Consider the following 19428-nt stretch of genomic DNA (forward strand, 5'->3'; position numbering starts at 1 on the left):
TCACTTTGCAGAGAAACAAAGTTTGTTTGGTTGGGGTTTTTTTAATAATTCCACAGTTGTGAGCTCCAGCACATTTGGGCCTCCCCCAGCTGTACATAGGAACACCTGCAAAGCACATCAGAGTCCATCAGAGCCCGTGGACAGAAAGTTATACTTTGCACATGGATCTCTGCAAATGAAAAAAATGAGGGAAACACCCACTTTAGCATGAACATTACAGTCTGGATTGTACTTTAGAGGCTTAGCCCTTTCTCAGTTGGCAGGAGGAATGAGGAGTTGTTCTGCTGGTATTTTAGCATTTTAGCACAAATGCCTCCCGGGGCCTAAAAAGCATTTCCTGGAGCAGCAACTGCCTGGTGGATTCAATGGGTGCAGCTTGGACTTGGCACTCACTAGCAGATCTAGCACATCATGCTGCAAAGGAATGGGGCTTGGAACCTTACACCTATTACCCGCAGCAGGCTCAGAGCTTTTCATGCTGCATTTTTCATGCCTCTTATGTTGTGGATCTGGTGTAAATTTGACCCTGCTTAGGAAGATCATCACTCCCAGCAGAGACTCTGCTCCCCAGGAGAAGAGAAACTGAAGGAAATATTCCGTGAGCTCTCGCTATCCTGAAACTTTAGGATTACTAATAGAGCTCCCAGCTGCTATGATAGTTTGCATAATATAAACACCTGCCTGCTGCAACGACACAACCAAAGTAGTAGACATTTGGCCACTATACAGCTAGAAATTACTTTTCAGCACTACAGAACGAGGCCAGTTACAAACAGGTAAGCTACAGCTAAAAGATAGGATAATCCTGTTCTGGTCTGACAGCCATCCAACCCTCTGGATGCATATATGTTTTTTAAATGGTCACTTTAGCTCTGCATTAAAGGTTTGTTTGAAGGCAAGAGCTCATTGCCCTAAGAAAACTGCATGCCTTTGGGTTAATATTTCACTTGACAGGAATCCTTTCTGGCCGGAGATCGACTATGCAAACAGGTTTGTATCTCATTGTTCCCAGGAGCAAGAGTTTTTCAAACCCTTCTTAAACACAGCTGAATCAAAATATATACTCCCCAATTCTCTTCCTTCTATTTAAATCCGTAACTCCAGGTGTACTCTTTTCTCTAAGAATAGCATGTTTCTTTACATTAGTTACACATTATTTAAGTATAGTATATTTATAATAATAACAAATTGGATACCATAAAAGCATATGGTTTCAGAGCTCACACGTAAAAAGCCATTAGAATTACTTAGTCTCAAGGGGACATTCAGGACAACAAATCCCTTTCTTTTCCATTTGGGACTATCTGGCTTCACTGGGTCTAATCTCATGTCAGGAAATGTGTCTTCCTGCTACATCTATTATTATTATCTCCTCTGAGTAACATATAAGGCAAACATAACATACAACAAAAATATCACCACTACATTACCTAATCTTCTATTCCTGTCCTACAACACAGTCGTCACTAACAAAGAGCTGTACCTTTCTTCTAAAAGCTTTTATATGAGTAGCCACTGCTTATGTCTTACCTTACAAACAGTGGGCAATGGAACAGTTTGGATTTTATGTTCCTACTTTCATGTTTTACTTTTGTCTCCCTGGAGCCTACTACAAGGAAGTGCACCAGAAATTTGGGAATTAAGCTGGAAACAGGAAGACGGGGAAAAAAAACCCCACAGTTGAGTCAGAAAAGCTAGTAAGTGATTCAAGCAAGTAAGATGAATAAGGACAATTGTTCACAGGGAAATTATAAACTGGATATTGACAATAGAGTTTGCTTTTAATAATTTTGTAAAATGCTTACTTCTTTTTGAGTGCTTTGAGTCTCCCAACAGCAAATCGTTACTGAAAAAGTAAAGTGATGGTGAAGATAAACAAGACTGCTTCAACATCTTTCCAGGCCAAGCATATTTCACCTACAAAATCTCAGTCCAATTCTTTATGCAGGATAGAGGTACTATTGCTCTTCAGCTTCCAAAAAGTGCATCAGCCATTACCCAGCAGCAACTTTTCTAAAAAGCTAGAGCAGAGTATCATTCCATATCACTTAGAAACACACTGATCATAAATACTTCTGATATACAATAACGTATCAGAAAAATTTTCAGATATTAACTATTTATAGGACTAACCTCAGATTGCCTCTTCAAAGCGCATCTAATTACCTCTCTTCTGCAATAAATCAGCAATGGAATTAAGAAGGGAGTCCTGAATCCTTACCCTCATAAATACAGGCAGAAGTTCCCAGTCCACACACTACCAGTGAAATCAATGCAGCTTGCACCTTGTGCCCTTGTTGGCCTTCTCAAAGACAGGCAGGTGATGACTCCAAGCATATTGCTTATTTCCTCCTCTACCCCAGTTTCCTGAGGAAGCCACAGCCCGCTGTAGTATGATATGCATCAATCACATGATTAAAACTGGTCCCTCAGCCCAGTAACAAGGGCATGTCTGTTATGTTAGGAGAATTTGTAAGCATTCTGGGTCACTCAGCAAGACTGCTTGCATGTCCTGTCCTATTACTGGGCTTGTATCCACCACATGTAAAAGAATGCATGAATTTTCTTCAAATTCTAGATATGTCTCATCCCACGGTGAGAAGCCATGGTCCCATGATCCTCAAATGCCTCTGTAGGAAGCTCTGTGGCTTCTTCTACCTGAAATGTTGGGCATCATTAAGGCTATAGGGACAAATGTACTTATCTAGTCTCAATGTCAGTAAACAGAAGACTACAATGGTTTAATTCCTGCTTCAGTTTCAATAGCTGTGCTTGCATCAGAGTTCAGCTTTCCTAAAATATCCATTCTTGATTCAATAATTTCTAGTAATGGAGGATCACCAGAACCACTGGTAGCCACAGCCTTTGGTTACCAGTTCATTAATCACTGTAGCCATGAAAATGTATCTTTCATTTCTGGTCTAGCTACAATTTCCTATTTTATATTCAAGCAGTAGGCTGAAGATCCTTATTCTAAAACTTCTGTGCCTTCCATAATTTTTTTAATAGATTGTCATCAAGCACCTCATCTTTTAAGAGCTAAATAGAGTGAACTTCATTAAAGTTTCTGCTGCTGTTTTTCAGCCCTTAAATTATTCTTTTACTTCTTGTCTGTACCACTTCCAGTATAGCAGCTCTCTAGGTCTTTTGATTCCCCTACTGCAAAGTGAATGGACGAAGGGCATTTGAAATGTCCTGAGCATTTGCAACAGCCTGATATGACCAAGAGCAGGCATATTGCTGCTGCCAGTGCTCAGAGCAGGAGGGAGGAGAGGTAAGAGGGAACGCCTTATTGTCCCTTAATCTTCCTTCCCCTTCCAGTACCTTTACATGCTACTCACAATGACATGTTAAAAATTATCATTGGGACAGTTGTAGTCCATTTGATATTTGTCTTGTTGGCTTTTCTTTTGTTATTCTATTAATCAAGGTGTCACAAGTCAAAAAGTCTTATAAAAATCTTTGCTTATTATATTGGTATTATGACAGAAGTTTGTAGCCTCACCCAAAAACATTAAGGTAATTTGATAAAACCTGATGGGAGAAGGGTTGTTTATTTGGTTTTTTTTAAATAGATATCTGTTTTCTGTAATGAAGCTCACGTTGATTGGCTCTGTTAATTGCCTTTCTTTGCCCAGGTCTCTCTTCACACCCAGTCTGTTCTACCTTTCCATTTGAATTCACTAATATAAAGAGTATGCATGGATGTAAATAAAGTGGCAATGTTATCAATCATTATTCTGCAATACCAGGTCTCCATTTATGAGCTTAGCTTTTAAAAGCTGTTATTTACCCCATCACAAGATTCTTGCAGATGACAGTAATTCTTCATATTATTACTTGCTTTTTCTGTCAATAAACATTGGCTCAACAGTATATTTAGCAGCTTAGAACATCAAAAAAAGGAAAAAAATTGTCTAAATCCCGACAAGAATTCTGTAGTTGCCAACTTACACATTACCACACAGGACCACAGAATAAGGAAGCTGAGAGAAAACTCTAGATCGACACCTGCACTGTTCCAGCCAAGCCCTCTAGTTTAAGGTCTTCCCTTACTGGAGATGGAGCAATCCCAGCCGAGTGTTTCTATGGATAGCAGAGCTTCAGGGTGAAGGAAACCCACTTGCCAAACTGAAGGTACCTTTTTATTTGTATGGCCTTTCTGTAATAACAGGTGTTAACATTTGAGTTAGACAGAAACATTATGACAGTATTTATTTTTCACTCTGAAGATATATATTAGCTAGAACTGGAATATTGTGTTAATTTTGAGAAACTCTGTTTAACGTAACATATGCAAAAACATATTTTGAATTCTATTAAAACTTATTTCATCACCTAGACCTGTATAACATACACAGAAATAAGAACTGGTTAAAGATTTCAGAAGAAAGAAACAAGCAGAAGCAGAATACTTCAGCCACACAGATTTTATATATAAAATTTATATATATAAAACACAGAAATTGAAAACTGCATTGACTGCAATTCCTATAGTATGCAGCTTCCAGGATAATGGGCTGAACATTTTCCTCCCTTGTTTATTTAATGAGAATACTTCTCTTTTTTTTTTTCCCTAGTGACGCAGGTGTTGGGTTAATCTTTCAACTCCTGCAGAGGACATGAGAGTAGAACACTAATGGAATTACAGTGAGGTGGCTGGGCATCATTCACCCACTACTATATCTCATTCTTCAATTATTGCAATGCAGTGATAGAACACCCATCAAAGTTAGAGATATAGTTGCAGGCAAAGGTCAAAGGGAGATAATTTACAATCCAGCATTTTATTTGTTCCTTCTAGGATGAGGGAAGAAAATCCTCATGGTTATCCTATTGTCGTGGTTTAACCCCAGCCAGCAACTAAGCACCATGCAGCTGCTTCCCCCTGCCCCCTCCCAGTGGGATGGGGAGGAGGGAAAAAACCAGGTAAAACTCCTGGGTTGAGATAAGAACAGTTTAATAACTAACGTAAAATATACTACTAACTAAGAAGAAGAAGAATAAAATAATAATTGTAATGAAAAGGAATATAACAAAAAAAAGAGAAATAAAACCCAAGAAAAGACAAATGATGCACAATGCAATTGCTCACCACCCACTGACCAATGCCTGAGCAGCGATCCACCCCTCCCAGCCAACTCCCCCCTGTTTATATACTGGGCATGACATTCCATGGTATGGAATATCCCTTTGGCTAGTTCGGGTCAGCTGCCCCGGCTATGCTCCCTCCCAGCTTCTTGCACACCTGCTTGCTGGCAGAGCATGGGAAACTGAAAAATCCTTGACTTAAGATAAGCGCTACTCAGCAACAACTAAACCATCAGTGTGTTACCAACATTATTCTCACACTAAATCCAAAACACAGCACTGTACCAGCTACTAAGAAGAAAATTAACTCTATCCCAGTCAAAACCAGGGCACCTACTTTCTTCAGTAAAAACCACTCAACAACATGGAATAATTACCAACAGACCTCAGCATATATGGGGAACTTATGGCTATTGCATTCTCCAAGTCCTGTCAGATTTCTGTTTGTGTGTAAATTAAAGCTTTGTGACTTGATCCAAAGCCAGCTGAAACTACTTATTCCCATTGATTTCAATCAGTTTGGAATCAAGACTTACCTCCAAATAATTCTAAATCATTAGAATAACATTGGCTACTACCTCTTTTTATTATGTTGTGAGAAGTGCTCCGTCTCTTTTAAAAAATGAGATCGTATGTATTTAAAACAAGGCTAAATGAGGGGTAGGCCTTGTACTGAAGAGGAAACCCTAGGGAAAAGTGCATCTTCTGTTCTGTATAAAATATATTCCAGTGGCAATTAGAGCCCAAATTAAGCGTAGTCTTAACAATATTTAAGATAAAAGTTCATCAAGATAGAAAATACAAATGGACAATGACCAGACTGAATAAATATTTTTGGTTATATAAAGCATGCTATACAAGTGCATAAGCTAGAACATATACATTTTCCAATTTACTTAAGCCCATCATCATCGTTTTTAAATATATGTACATAAATACAAACCACTCTAGGGTATGGCTATACTGATGCATGCTCGAGGGCACTCTCCCGAGCAAGCCGCAATGACCCCTTCGAGTGGCCGCTGGAGTGCATAAACAGGCCTCGCTCAGTGCAGAACAGATTGAAGAGCTGCCGTCCCACCTCAGGACCACATCTGAAGTTCTTGCATTTGGTTTCATTCAGAGTGGGGCAAACTCAAAACCTTTCATACGTTCTCATTATAGGCAATCATTTCCACACATTTGTTCAAACCAAAGCCAGAGGTTTATGATTCAGAAAGGGGCGGAGGGAGTGGAGGGATGATTCTGTAATTCCATAACTATTTTAGCATTTTACTGGTCTTTGAACTTCTGCAAATAAATTGGGCTACAGGAATAATTCTAGGAAACAGCAATGTATTATATGCTAAATACCTTCTCAGGTGTTTGTATATAGAGAGGGTATTTGAATAATACTCTTTAGGTTTTATTAACTCTAGTGTTTTCAGCCACGTCTGCACAGAGTGATCTAGTTGAAAACAAATGCAAATAAGCAGAGTTAAGGCATGTCTAATGTGAGCAATGCAGTGTTTATGTTATCCTCACACATACCAAACAAGCAAGTCTACCCACTTTTTTATTTGCTGTTTACCTTTATGCAGCATGTACTCTACGACTGTCTTAACATGTATCGGCACGTCTGACCCCTATGTGAAAGATGAAGACGATTCTTTGCTTCACTCCATGTGTACCAGGCATGAGACCCATGCAAAGCAAAGCAATAAATTATTCTTCTGATTTGCTTATGCTACCCCCGTGACTTGATAGTGCTTCTGCTCCTTTTCTACTTCTTTTACAAAGGAAAAAAAAATAACCAGAGAAAGCAACAACGAACAGGGATCTGTATGTACATAACTTTCCAGTTTTGTTTAGCTTGAAACAAAAGAATTTTTTTTATCTTTAAGAATTAAGATATGAAGTACAGAACAAAGGACTACACAAATAAGATGGAAAGAACGGTACCAAGTTTTCACCTGGCCTGACTCTCCAGAGCTGACTGTACCTTTCTTTTGCAAATTCCTGGTCATGTTGAAATGGAAATTTTAGTTACAGTTATTTTGTTTCATAGTGGCCAGTCTGAAACATCTGCCACCCAGCTGACAGAAACATTCACAACTGGAATGAAATTAAATTTGTTCAAGGAGATACAGTGCTACAGAGTGCTTCATCACTTGAAGGAACAGGGGTCAGATCACGAAATCTTCACATGGTCACTCAAAAGTAACACTTGAATAATTCAGCTTTACAACCCAGATATACTTCTATAATGGCCGCTTCTAAAATATATTTTCCCTTTGAACTGATTTGTTTGACTTTCTGCAGGGCTTGCTGACTTGGAACAGTGGGTGACTCCAAGTCAGTACACCTGCATGGCCAATTAACCGCACATGTCTGAGCCAGGCTCGGCACATGGAGGTGCACCTGGGATGGAAACAGGCAATTGCAAGAACTCAGGCATTACTGAAAGGAGGTGAAAACAGAGGTGGAGCTGAAACAAGTTTTTTAAAAATCGTTTAAGTGGATAAAAGGGCAAACATTAAAAAAGCAGAATTTTCTAGAATTTCAGGGTGGAGAAGCCACATGAAAGGGTTAAAAACTCAAATTGTAGTCACTTAATTTTACAAATAAAAGTTTATTAACCTGATTAAGTTGCAAAGGACCTAGTTTTAAATAATAAGTTAAGGGTACATATATATGTAAAAAAGGTAAGTGGAAAATGTTTACCATTTGAGTCAGTCAGATTTTGCTATTGGACAGCGAGAGGTATGAACTCATATTAACTTCATAAAAGATGCTGTTCATTTATGAAACAAATTTCATTTGTTGTTCATTTACTAAAGATTTTATACAAACAAATACAAATAAACTGTCCTGGTTTACTAACATAATTTAGAGAACTAGGTAAACCTTTTAATGAAAGTTTTAAAATGCTGAAAAGGCAAAACAAAACTTTAAATATAAATTAACTCAGGTTAGAAGGAGATGGTGTTTCAATACTAGGAATTCAGCATGAGGAAGAAAAATATTTTTCATACAGTACTGGAAGAGAACTCTAGCCGCAGAAATGGTGCTGTTTATTTCCTTCTCTGAAGAGGAGATAGAAACCTCCTGAGGAGCAAAAAACCCGAAACTGTAGTTTGTATTGTGTACAGTTTCAAAAAAGCCAGGACAGCTCACCACAGCTGAGGCGGGCAGTGTTCAGCACCACTGCCACAGTCACAGAAGGTCTGTGTGGAAGAGTCAGTGCAGAGTGATCTGTTTTGTGCAGCTTCTGGTCCAGGCTGGTGAGGTGCAAATTATCTGCTCTTCAGAAGTGTGCACCTCTGCCTCAGCTATTACGCACCGACTAGAATATTAGGGGGTTAATTGTTTTCATGTAGGTGTTGTATTAACCATGGAAGTGGTGCCAACTCACCAAACTCCATCATTCAAAGAGGTTACTATTTTAGGGAAGGTATGGCGGGATCCAGCTTTGTCCAGGAAGAGGCCTGTCCACAGCCACACAGTTCCTTCATTGCAGGAGCAGTGCTGATGGGCTACAGCCATCTTAATCTCCCAATAAAGGCACCTGCAATCCAGGTGCATTTCTGGTGAAACCCATGTTCATAAACAAAATTACCTTTCTACCACCTCTTTGGTGGCAGAGAGGACTAAGAGACAGTGGTACAGTCAAATCACTCAGCAGGACTGTGTGGGCAATGAGAATGGTCAAGCGCTGATGGTGATTTAGGAGACAGTACTGGAACAGAAGGGTACTATTTCTGTTACAAAATTTAAATTGAACAAAAATTAGATCATACTACTGGTATCTGGAAAGGAATACCTGTTACAGTAATATTAGAAAGTAGAAGGAGTAAACCAAGAACTTTAAAACAAAGATCTTTCACACTGGCAGGAGATGCTCTTTCAGCCCTAACAAATCCCTGTCGATGGCATAGCAAGAGGCTTGACTGGTAGTTCCTTATCCCAGAGTAACTTGTCATAATAAGAGATTTTGTATGTATCTAAGACTAGATTCTGACCCTTAAGGAAAGAGGCAGTGTCATCCTAAACTAAATTCATAATCTTAGAATGGTTTTTTATGTCTAATCCAGGCTCTTTTTGCACAGTTTATTCATGGATTTAGTACATATATGGTTAATGATGGTGTTCACATACAATCTTTTTTCATGCCTTGATCCATCCTAAGTAAATTAAATTAAGGGAAAAATATATGATTCTGCAATTATAAATTAAATTATGATCAAGGTAATATTAAAATAGAACATATTAATGCTGCATAGACAACTCTAATTCTGGATGCTTCTGATTTTTAAGTGCTTGACTTTGCAATCAATTTTATTTCATTTTAACATGCACATGAAGTATAGCATTTACATGAAACTTCCTGCATTTACAAAAAGAAAATCTGCTGGATAAAAACAGGTTTTAACCGTATGGAAGTATGGTTATGGTTTACATGCTTGCAAGGGGTCATGAGCAATACCAGACCTTTAGATCTACTTTCTTAAGCCTTTGCTAGTTGAGTTCAAAGAGCAACAGAAAGCTGGAGAAGCCTATTTTTTCCAGCTTGGACCACCTGCTTTGCTAGTGGGTTTCACAGCTGTTTGCAGAGTATCTGTAAACCCCAGCACTCATCTGCTGGGTCCTACAGTGCAGTTTGAGGAGTGAGGCTTCTTTAATGGCTACATTCTGCTGCTGGTTCCTGCAGTATTATTCCTTTGTTCATATCCTATAAGATCCCCCCCTACAGCCTGTTCCATCAAGCCCTTCCCACTCCCTCTGCTGCTGACTCTACTCTGTTTCTCATTCCTTTGTGGTCAGGTCAGGTTGCCTTCCACTTCTCATTTATGCTGCCTGGGCATCATGAGTTGGAAGACAAAGTACAGCCACTGGCCGGGCACTGTAAGGGCCTCAGCTCCTTGCTCAGAGCCGGGGAATCTTCAGACAGCTTCACCGCCAACCTCCAGCTGAGCACCTGCAAACAGGCAGATCTATAAAAGAATAGCAGTGGTTATTTCTCTGAGTCTGCAATGACAGTGAGCTCCTTACCCTCTTTACTGAACCTTGCTTCAAAATATGGAAGGCAGCATTTCAACATGACTGTAAGAATTTAGTAAGGACAAGATGAAATATTTTCCCCTAACTGGATCTTGGGAATGACTTACCTCTTATTGAGCATCTCTTCTCTCTAGGACTTTGTCCTGGTTTCGGCTGGGACAGAGTTAACTCTCTTCTTAGTAGCTGGTACAGTGCTGTGTTTTGGATTTAGTGTGAGAATACTGTTGATAACACACTGATGGTTTAGTTGCTGCTAAGTAGCGCTTATCTTAAGCCAAGGACTTTTCAGTTTCCCATGCTCTGCCAGCAAGCAGGTGTGCAAGAAGCTGGGAGGGAGCATAGCCAGGGCAGCTGACCTGAACTAGCCAAAGGGGTATTCCATACCATGGAACGTCATGGCCAGTATATAAACAGGGGGGGAGTTGGCCGGGGAGGCGGCAGATTGTGGCTCTGGCATTGGTCAGTGGGTGGTGAGCAATTGCATTGTGCATCACTGGGGTTTTTTTTCCTCCCCCCCCCTTTTTTTTGTTATATTCCTTTTCATTACTATTAGTAGTAGTAGTATGAGTATTATTATATTTCATTATTATTATTGTTAATTTTATGTTTTACTTTAGTTATTAAACTGTTCTTATCTCAACCCACGAGTTCTGCCTTCTTTCCCGATTCTCCTCCCCATCCCACCGGGAGCAGGGGGAGGGGGACAGAGAGCGAGGGAGCGGCTGTGTGGTGCTTGGCTTCTGACTGGGGTTAAACCACAACAGACTTTCATGTCTACTGTGTTCAGAAGGAACTCTTTTGGGAAAGGTATTTTCTTTTGTCACCGAGGTGGATCAGTGAGCTGGAGCCTGTTGCACCTGGTGTTTTTCATGACCCCATAGCACATTCTGCATCTGTCACCAGAAAGTTCCCTTCAAGAGAATTAAGGCCCACTCTGGGTTTGTTCAATTGTTTTTCTTCCTGTTATAGGAAAGGTTCTAAAAAATGTGTATGACAAACTGCCTTGGTATGATCTTGTACCTTAGAGATAGCCAGCTTTTTTTATGTTGGGAAGTTTTCTTTCCCACTTGCTATTAAGTCAGCCTTTTGGCATTCTTGTAGCATTTTCTTTACTTGCTTCACCTAAAGTTAAGACAGAGATAATTTTCTTCACTCACAGAGCTTGTTAAATTTTGCCATTAAGGTTTTTGTCTTTCATCCCACAAAATTCCCGAGCAGGTGATACTAATAAAGCTTTGTGAGGTGTATTTGACTATTTTATTCAATGTTATGTACAAATCATTTCATTTAACCTCATAGAGCCCATATCAATTGCTTGCCATTGGTATGGCCCCTTCCATTAACTCCTCATAATTGACTCTGAAATGGTGGGCTTGAAATCCAAGTGCAAAAACAGGCCACTTGGGAATTGTCAGAACATACTAAATCATGGCCACCCTGCAGTGACAATATATTGATTCCCAATGTAATATTAATATGCAGCTACTCACATATGTAAGCTGCACTCCACTGATACAAGGTATTCTTTTCTGTCTAATTTAAATAGAGTTGTATTAGCTTTGGGCCAAGAACAATTAGGAACCTCATAAAGTTTCCTTGGTTCCTTTGTGTTCTCTTCCCTGCATTACTGGAAATTTTACTCTTGAAAACATAATCTGACATGGCAGTATATATATCTTGCAAGAATGGGACATCTTAGGTTTTACAGAATATATTTAACATTTCTAACTGGTTATATACATGGCTAACTCACACTCATTATTTTTGAGGAGGAGGTCCATTCTACAGAACCTTAGCCTAGCCAGAAATGTTACCCACGTGATGTATGTGTATATCTATGAGCTCTTCATAGATATGGTGTCTTTGCTTCCTTTTTTACCTTCTACCTAAAAAACTTTTCTCAAGTTCTTTTAGTATTGGACTGATTTGTAGATTTTTATTTCTTTCTGAAGTATGTCAGATTTTACTTCCGAAGTCAGGAGTTGTATTTGAGTTGCGTTTACTTCAGACTCCCCTTCATGAGTCTTTTGTTTCCTTCAGCTTAACATTAAAGTTCTCTTTCACCTCTCCAGAAGCCACGTTAGTTCAGATCAACAGTTTGTGTTAGCCTATTATCCCGTCACTAGCAGCAAATGCCTGGGGAAGAATAAAACAGGGCAAGACCTTAGTGATGCTTTCCCAGACTACCCTCTCATCAACCAAGAGTATTTTGAACATTAAATAATTTCCAATTCACCTACAATTTACTTGTTTATTTGGATACATGCAACTGGAAATATATGTTCTACTAAAATGATTTTCAGGAGCAAAACTTAATTTAGATCCCTTTCTTCTATTTCAGATGTCCTACTTGCATGAGGAAGGTGCCATAAAGAGACATAGTCACCATTAAATTCAAACCAAGATAGCATAAGGGCAAGAGATGAGTGTTTAAGAACTAATGCTTTTATCCTGTCAGACTGTGCATTAGATTAATCTTTAACATCTTGTAATTCTATGATGCGTGTTGGATTATGACTCAATAATGACATTTGAACTATCCATACAGTGCAAGCTTGAAGTCCACTGTAAAAAAGAAGTTAAATATAATGAAAATAGAAACAAACAAAAAAAAAAACCAACTTAAAGTGTCTAAGAGGTTCCCTTTTCATATTGTAGTGTGTAGTAATGACTCAAGAAAACTAATGAAGAGAATGACACGGCAAGAAGACCAGTGGGTATTTTGGTTAGTTCCTGGTACAACGAAGGAAACCACAAAACCACATCAATCCCTACTCTGCTCAACCAGTTACAACAGAAAACATTTCTGGTTTTGTTTCTAAAACTGCAAACCACAAGAATAAAGAAGGTTTAGCTTATTCTCGGGAATTAACCTAGATTACTTTTAGAACCTTATTGACATTTAAAACTAGCATCTCAGTGGAGTGCTTGGGTGTGACACAAAGCAAGCTATACAAGCACTGGTACCATGTATGCCTCATGAACTGCAAAAACTTAATTCTGACTATTTTCCACTTCTTCCAGATGGAATAAAATTAATTCTGAATCCTGCAAGAATCAACACATCTCCTAGCCATATTTTATGTCACGCTACAAAGGGAAAAGACGGTTATCAGTGTATTTAAATAATCAAGTTTTATTTTCATGTATCAGCTGTTTCACAAAATAAAAAATGAGTAATACAAGTTGGGGAAGAAGATTGTTCTCTGTTCCTGGCAGTTCTTAAGTGATTCTGTATAGCGGGACTGATGACTACTGATCTAGAGACAATGTTGTTTTCTTTGCTTAAAAGGTATACCATGATCTTAGGCCTATGCTTCTTACGCAGCAGTACCTGTATGCAGCAGATACAACCAAGCGTGCATCTGTCCCACTGGTTTGGAATGCTGCTGAGATCAGTAGCCAGTATTTCAGCCAAGCACCTGAGGGATCTCAGATTTGGTGGTTATGTCCAGCCATGCTCCTGGATGACAGTGCTGGCCCGGAAGGGGTCCTGAGAGCTTTCTTAGCAGTGTCCACAAAGCCTTTTCAAAGCAGCTATGCAAGATGTTACAAGATCCTTTAGTATCCCTAGAGCAGGATGGATATGCTCCATATCTCAGAATCATTGGAGGACTATGGAGTAAAAGCAAGGCTGACCCGTTTAGAGAGTTAGCCCTACACCAGTATTGATGACACACACAATCCCTCCACATTCAGCTATATTGGCTTCTGGGTATGCAACAGCAGAGCTGTGTAAACAGCTGCAGCACAGCCAGGAACCCAGGAACATAGCTGGAAATATTTTCTGCTTCTAAAAAAGTCTGAACCTTGCAAGTATAATTAAATCTTTCTGTAAATGGAAAGCCAAAGAATGGCATTTTTCTTTGACGCAGATCATAGTCAAACAGCTCCTAGTTGTAAGTATAGCAGTACTTTATATCAATCACTGCAGTCTTTAAGCTGGAAATAACCTAGAAGCACCTCTGTGTTTGACATCTGTAACAAAAGGAATGCCTGGTTAGCATTCTTCCTACTGCAAATCCCATTGGTTCTTCTTTTTCCATCTGCCTATAAAAGTAAAGGTTATCTAGAAATTAGCTCATAGGTCATTGTATACAAACAGTAATCTGTTGACCAAATACCTGTCAGGAACTGGGATTTTTTTCTCCATTTATGAATATTTTAATAACATAATAAGCAGAGCAAATATATATTGATATTCCAGGTAACTGTATGTGACGACCAGTATTTTTTCATGTATTCATGATTCAGTAAATAGAAACATGAGGAAAACCAACATTATTTAGGATAGCCAAATCCAGAAAGACACCAAAGAATATCAGAAAGATTTAATAATGGTAGGTGACTAATACTGAAATATCTAGGTCCTTCAACTTTTCCTAAGGATCAGTAAGCATATGATACAGCACAATAATTCAGTTCTGAGATTTGTTTAGTTATTTAGCAAGGGATTGTCTGAAATGGTGGCAATCTGCAGAATGTCTATGACCTGTTTAAAAATGTACTCAAAGCTAGTTCTCCATTTGGATGATTCCTAGGGAAACAGATAGACCTCATATGGCAGTCCAGCTACCCTATCACACTCGCCTCTTAAACTGTTTCCTCTTGATGACTGCTTGGTGAGAAATATTTTTGAAGTCTTCTGTTAATCGTCATTAGAGTAGCTAATATCTTAATATGTTCAAGAAAGCAAACATTTAAATCATTATATCAGAGCTTTGCAGGGTACAAATGATCAAAATACTTCTTCTCATTTCTTACAGAAGCATTCAAATAGTCTTCTGTTGACAAAACAACGTCTTCCAAAGAACAAAGACAATTTGGGAAGACTAAAGAATAGCTTTCCTAGTCGAAGTGTCTAACTATAAATTATAATTGAGTACTATATGGTAAGTTAAAAAGGAAAAGAAAATCACTCTTCTATTTTCTGAGCAATTTTCTGGGCAATTTTTAATAAAGAAAGAGCTCTTAGGGAGCTCTCTTTATAGGATGTTCTAATTGAGTATTAAAATCTACCATATAGATTGTAATCTGTGGAAATGTTTTGGCTAAGTACCCTTACACTACTAACATTAATAGTTGAGTCCTTAACCATTAAACTTTTAATATTGCTGTCAGTATGTTATTTAAAATTAAATCTAAAAATCACCAAGGAAAAACATTAATACTATTAAATGCCCCAAATGTACTCAAAAACATAGTTCTTGAAATATTGACCTTCACAAAACTGGAATTAGGCTTAATTCCAAGGACTTTATTTTTGAATTTTGAAGAGCTTGTGCAGTATTTTTATGAACTAAAAATAAACCTTTTTGATGTTATGCATGTACTTTTTTGAGGGGTTTTTGGTTTGGTTGGGTTTTTTTTAATCAAGCAGAATTGATGATTTAGTAAGCATATGAGCCTATTTCTGAGCTTCCTTGTTAGAAACAGTTCTGGAACTCTGTGACGAGGGATGCTATTCAAGAAACATGTGATAGGCATTTAGCTTTCTAAAATGTGCAGCATGTGAGATGAACCAAGGCACAGTAATTGCAATGCTTCCCAGGCCTTTTCATTTGAAGACTTCCAATGCCTGTTGTGGCAAATCTTAGCTTGGCAGTTTTCCACATCTACTGGAATAACTGCCTCATCTCTCTTCATTGGACATGCTTTCTTCCCTTTATTTCTATGTTAAGCCTGGCCCTGAAGCTCCCCAGATTTACTTTCTTTACCCTGTTGCTTATGCTATTTATATTCATAGGTCCATGCTATTTACGTTCATAGGTCTCGGCTGTATATTTCTTAAAGGGGAAAAATACACCTTTGGAAACAAAGACTTTTAATTTAGCATGTCTTTGGTTTAGACTTGTGGTTTAACCCCAGTCACCAGCCAAGCACCAAGCAGCCACTCCCTCTCTTCCCCTTGCCCCGCTCCCAGTGGGATGGGGAGGAGAATCGGGAAAGAAGGTAGAATTCGCGGGTTGAGATAAGAACAGTTTAATAACTAAAGTAAAATATAATAATAACAATAATAATAATGAAATATAATAATAATAATAATAGTAATGAAAAGGAATATAACAAAAAAAAGAAGAGGGGGGGAAAAAAGGGAAAAAAAACCCCAGTGATGCACAATGCAATTGCTCACCACCCGCTGACCGATGCCAGAGCCGCAATCCACACCTCCCAGCCAACTCCCCCCTGTTTATATACTGGGCATGACATTCCATGGTATGGAATACCCCTTTGGCTAGTTCAGGTCAGCTGCCCCGGCTATGCTCCCTCCCAGCTTCTTGCACACCTGCTTGCTGGCAGAGCATGGGAAACTGAAAAATCCTTGACTTAAGATAAGCGCTACTTAGCAACAACTAAACCATCAGTGTGTTACCAACATTATTCTCATACTAAATCCAAAACACAGCACTGTACCAGCTACTAAGAAGAGAGTTAACTCTGTCCCAGCTGAAACCAGGTCAAGACTGCATGATGCTAGACTTCTAGATGGCCTTTCTACAATGGGAAGGCACTCAACTGCAAATTTACCGGTGCATCTGTTCCCTGCCATGGTGAAGCACGCGCTGGCAGAGGCACCCTGGGCTGTTGCACCTGGCTCTCGGCATGGCAGAACTCTGTGTGCTCCTCTTGATCTCAGAGGACTCTACTGTCATGTCATGCTTCCCGCAACTCTATCTGCTACTTCTTTGTAGAAAGGGAACCACAGGGGGTAGCTAACCCACGGCCACAGGACATAACACACTCGCCCTTCCTCAGGATATCAGCAAGCATAGGTTTTCCAGATCTCTGTCTCTTTACAGGCTCTTCTCTCAGTTTCCCTCCTCAGGGACATGATAGCAGCAAAATTTGTGCAGATACCTGAAAATTTAGCTGGTGCAGCAAGTCTGCAGACCTCAGTGAAATAACTGAAAACATATTCTAAATTTCCACATTCCCATTTTGTTGCCACTCTTGAGCATTTTTTTTTAGTTTAAGTTCCCCCTGCCTGCATGTGCCTTTTTCTCCTAATTAGGGTCTTTTTTGACATCTACAATTATTGCTATTCTTCTGTCTTATATAAATTACTGATGCCCCACCATTTACCTAAAATGGTGGGTGACACTTCCTTCCATAATCTCTAACTGTTTTTGAAACCTGACTCTCATCATCTTCATCAGGTGAGCCTTTGTCTTCTTAGTCCACTTGGTAGAATCAATTTCCCTGGCACAGCCATTTACTTAGCATATCCACTGTAGTGCTCAGATAAATCTATTTACATGTTAATAAGCCTCACTGAGGTAGGAGGACTCCTCCTACCACCCAACTCAGACATGCACAGTGTATTTTTCAGTGTCAATGGGTGTCTCGAAAAAAATTAATCCATTGACTTAAGATAATACAAAATTAAATTACTAACTTAGTTACTCTTCACATTGCATAAAAAGAATGCAGAAATCTTTCTTTCATGCTCAGTATTCTTGCATCTCATCAGCGTTACTCAGCATCCTGGAGCTGTTTGGAGAAGAGATTGTGCCTGTTGCCTCCTACTCAGATGTAAAGATATTTAACTGAATTCAATCTCCCTCATCAAATATCAGCTGTACTAAAGATTTTTGTATGGCTGTACATTGCATAATGCTTAGCAAGCTTCTTGCACAGCTCAACAGAGTTATCGCATGGCCATCATGGCATGAGTTGGAATTATATTTCTCATCTCCTGGGCCAATTTATTGCACTACGTAGGAGAGCTTCTAATCTCAGTTATACTAAAATCAATTATAACACTCTGGATATTTGCCAGCACAAGATCAGATTCTGACTCATTCTTTTGTGTTTTGTGCTTTTTCCTCCTCATTTCCTTTTCATTATGAAACTTTGTGACATAGTCAGAAATTGGTTCGAAATGATATATTTTTGCTAATGTGTTTTGTATTTGGAAACTTCTATTCAAAGCAAAGTTAGTTCTTACATAATTGGGCATGCATACTTTTGTTCTATGTGCTTTGAATACCCACATTGTTAGCCACAAAAGCCTGGCTAAATCTATGTTAAATTGTAGACATCTTAAATTCTTTTCAATTATTAAACACAAATAATTGATTCTAAAATCCACTGTGTCATAAGCAGCATGCTATAACAAGTTGCTCTGGTTTGGGGTGTGTGGATTTTACACCCCCTTTACTGTATATTATGTATGACTTACCAGTGAAAAAAAGAACCACAAATGATTGCTTTTCCAACAACTCCTAGAAAATATATTTTTATATATAAGCATATCTATCATGCAACTTACTGCTTGTTTAGTAACATAAATTTTACTTTCTCCCAAAAAGTGGGATAACTTGACTCAAGTCACTAAGGGTATAAGTCACTGTGAGAAACATGTTCAACATTTTGGTCAACAAATCCAGCTTCCAGGCATTCTGATGGTCTTGAAAACCTTTCCTTCCCCAGGCATTCACCAGGCCTTCCCATGAATTAAGTCCACTCACCTCTTACTTTGAAAGCTTGTTTGTCATTTAATAACTGAATAGACTTTTAAATAAGATTTCTGAACAGGGTTCATCTTCCCTTGTCAGTTAGCAACAAAAGTAGAATTAGAATGGAATTAGCTCGGTTGTAAGATTTTCACCTTGTTCTTTAACCTAGCCTTTTCATGGAGGAAGCTATTAATGGCAATCTGATTAATGGAATACATGGAATACTTCCCTTCCACCCCCCAGTTTCCAAGAATTGTTCGGGTTTTGTTTTTCAAAATAAAAAGTAGCTGCAGCAATTCACACTTTTGTTTGTTTGTTTCCACACACAGAGAAGCCTGAAAACAAACTAAACCCAACCTCCCCAAATTGGACCAAGTATTACTCTCATTTACACCCTAAAAATCAACATGAATGAAGCATGAAGCAGAAAATAAGCTACCAACTGTAATCATTCTAAGTGACTAATCTGTTTGCTTTAGTCTACTATATCCACCCATTTTCCTTATTTTTCATTTGCTTCCACTTCATATCCAATTTACGACGAGAACACATACAAGTCTACCTACTACATCCAGACTTCACAGCATTGGCTAATCTTCCCAGTACTTTTCATGCAAAACAGCACGAAACAGCTAGAACAGACTGTTACATTCAGCCTGCCATTCACTTTGAACCCATGATATGTCTGGCTAAGTCAGTGAGCAATTGTATTTTTCCATAGGAGGGGGTACTTTGCAAAGATAGCAGGGGAGAGAGATGAGTGGTATTCTTCAAGAGATAAACATAGGTCTCCCAAACCTTCAAAGAATGATGTTATCCTAGATGAAATAATCTTACA

The 19428-nt window shown here is 38.8% G+C and overlaps 1 long non-coding RNA gene across 1 annotated transcript in view; it reads left to right on the forward strand.

Moving 5' to 3' along the window:
- LOC127018570 (uncharacterized) overlaps positions 1–4030 on the forward strand; it is a 31882-nt gene extending 27852 nt beyond the window's left edge. Inside the window, exon 3 of the long non-coding RNA XR_007766767.1 lies at positions 3969–4030. This is a non-coding gene — a long non-coding RNA (uncharacterized LOC127018570). The remainder of the gene's footprint in view (positions 1–3968) is intronic.
- Positions 4031–19428: the final 15398 nt, after the last annotated feature.

The sequence above is a fragment of the Gymnogyps californianus genome, chromosome 7 (assembly GCF_018139145.2).
Source record: "Gymnogyps californianus isolate 813 chromosome 7, ASM1813914v2, whole genome shotgun sequence".
NCBI lineage: Eukaryota > Metazoa > Chordata > Aves > Accipitriformes > Cathartidae > Gymnogyps > Gymnogyps californianus.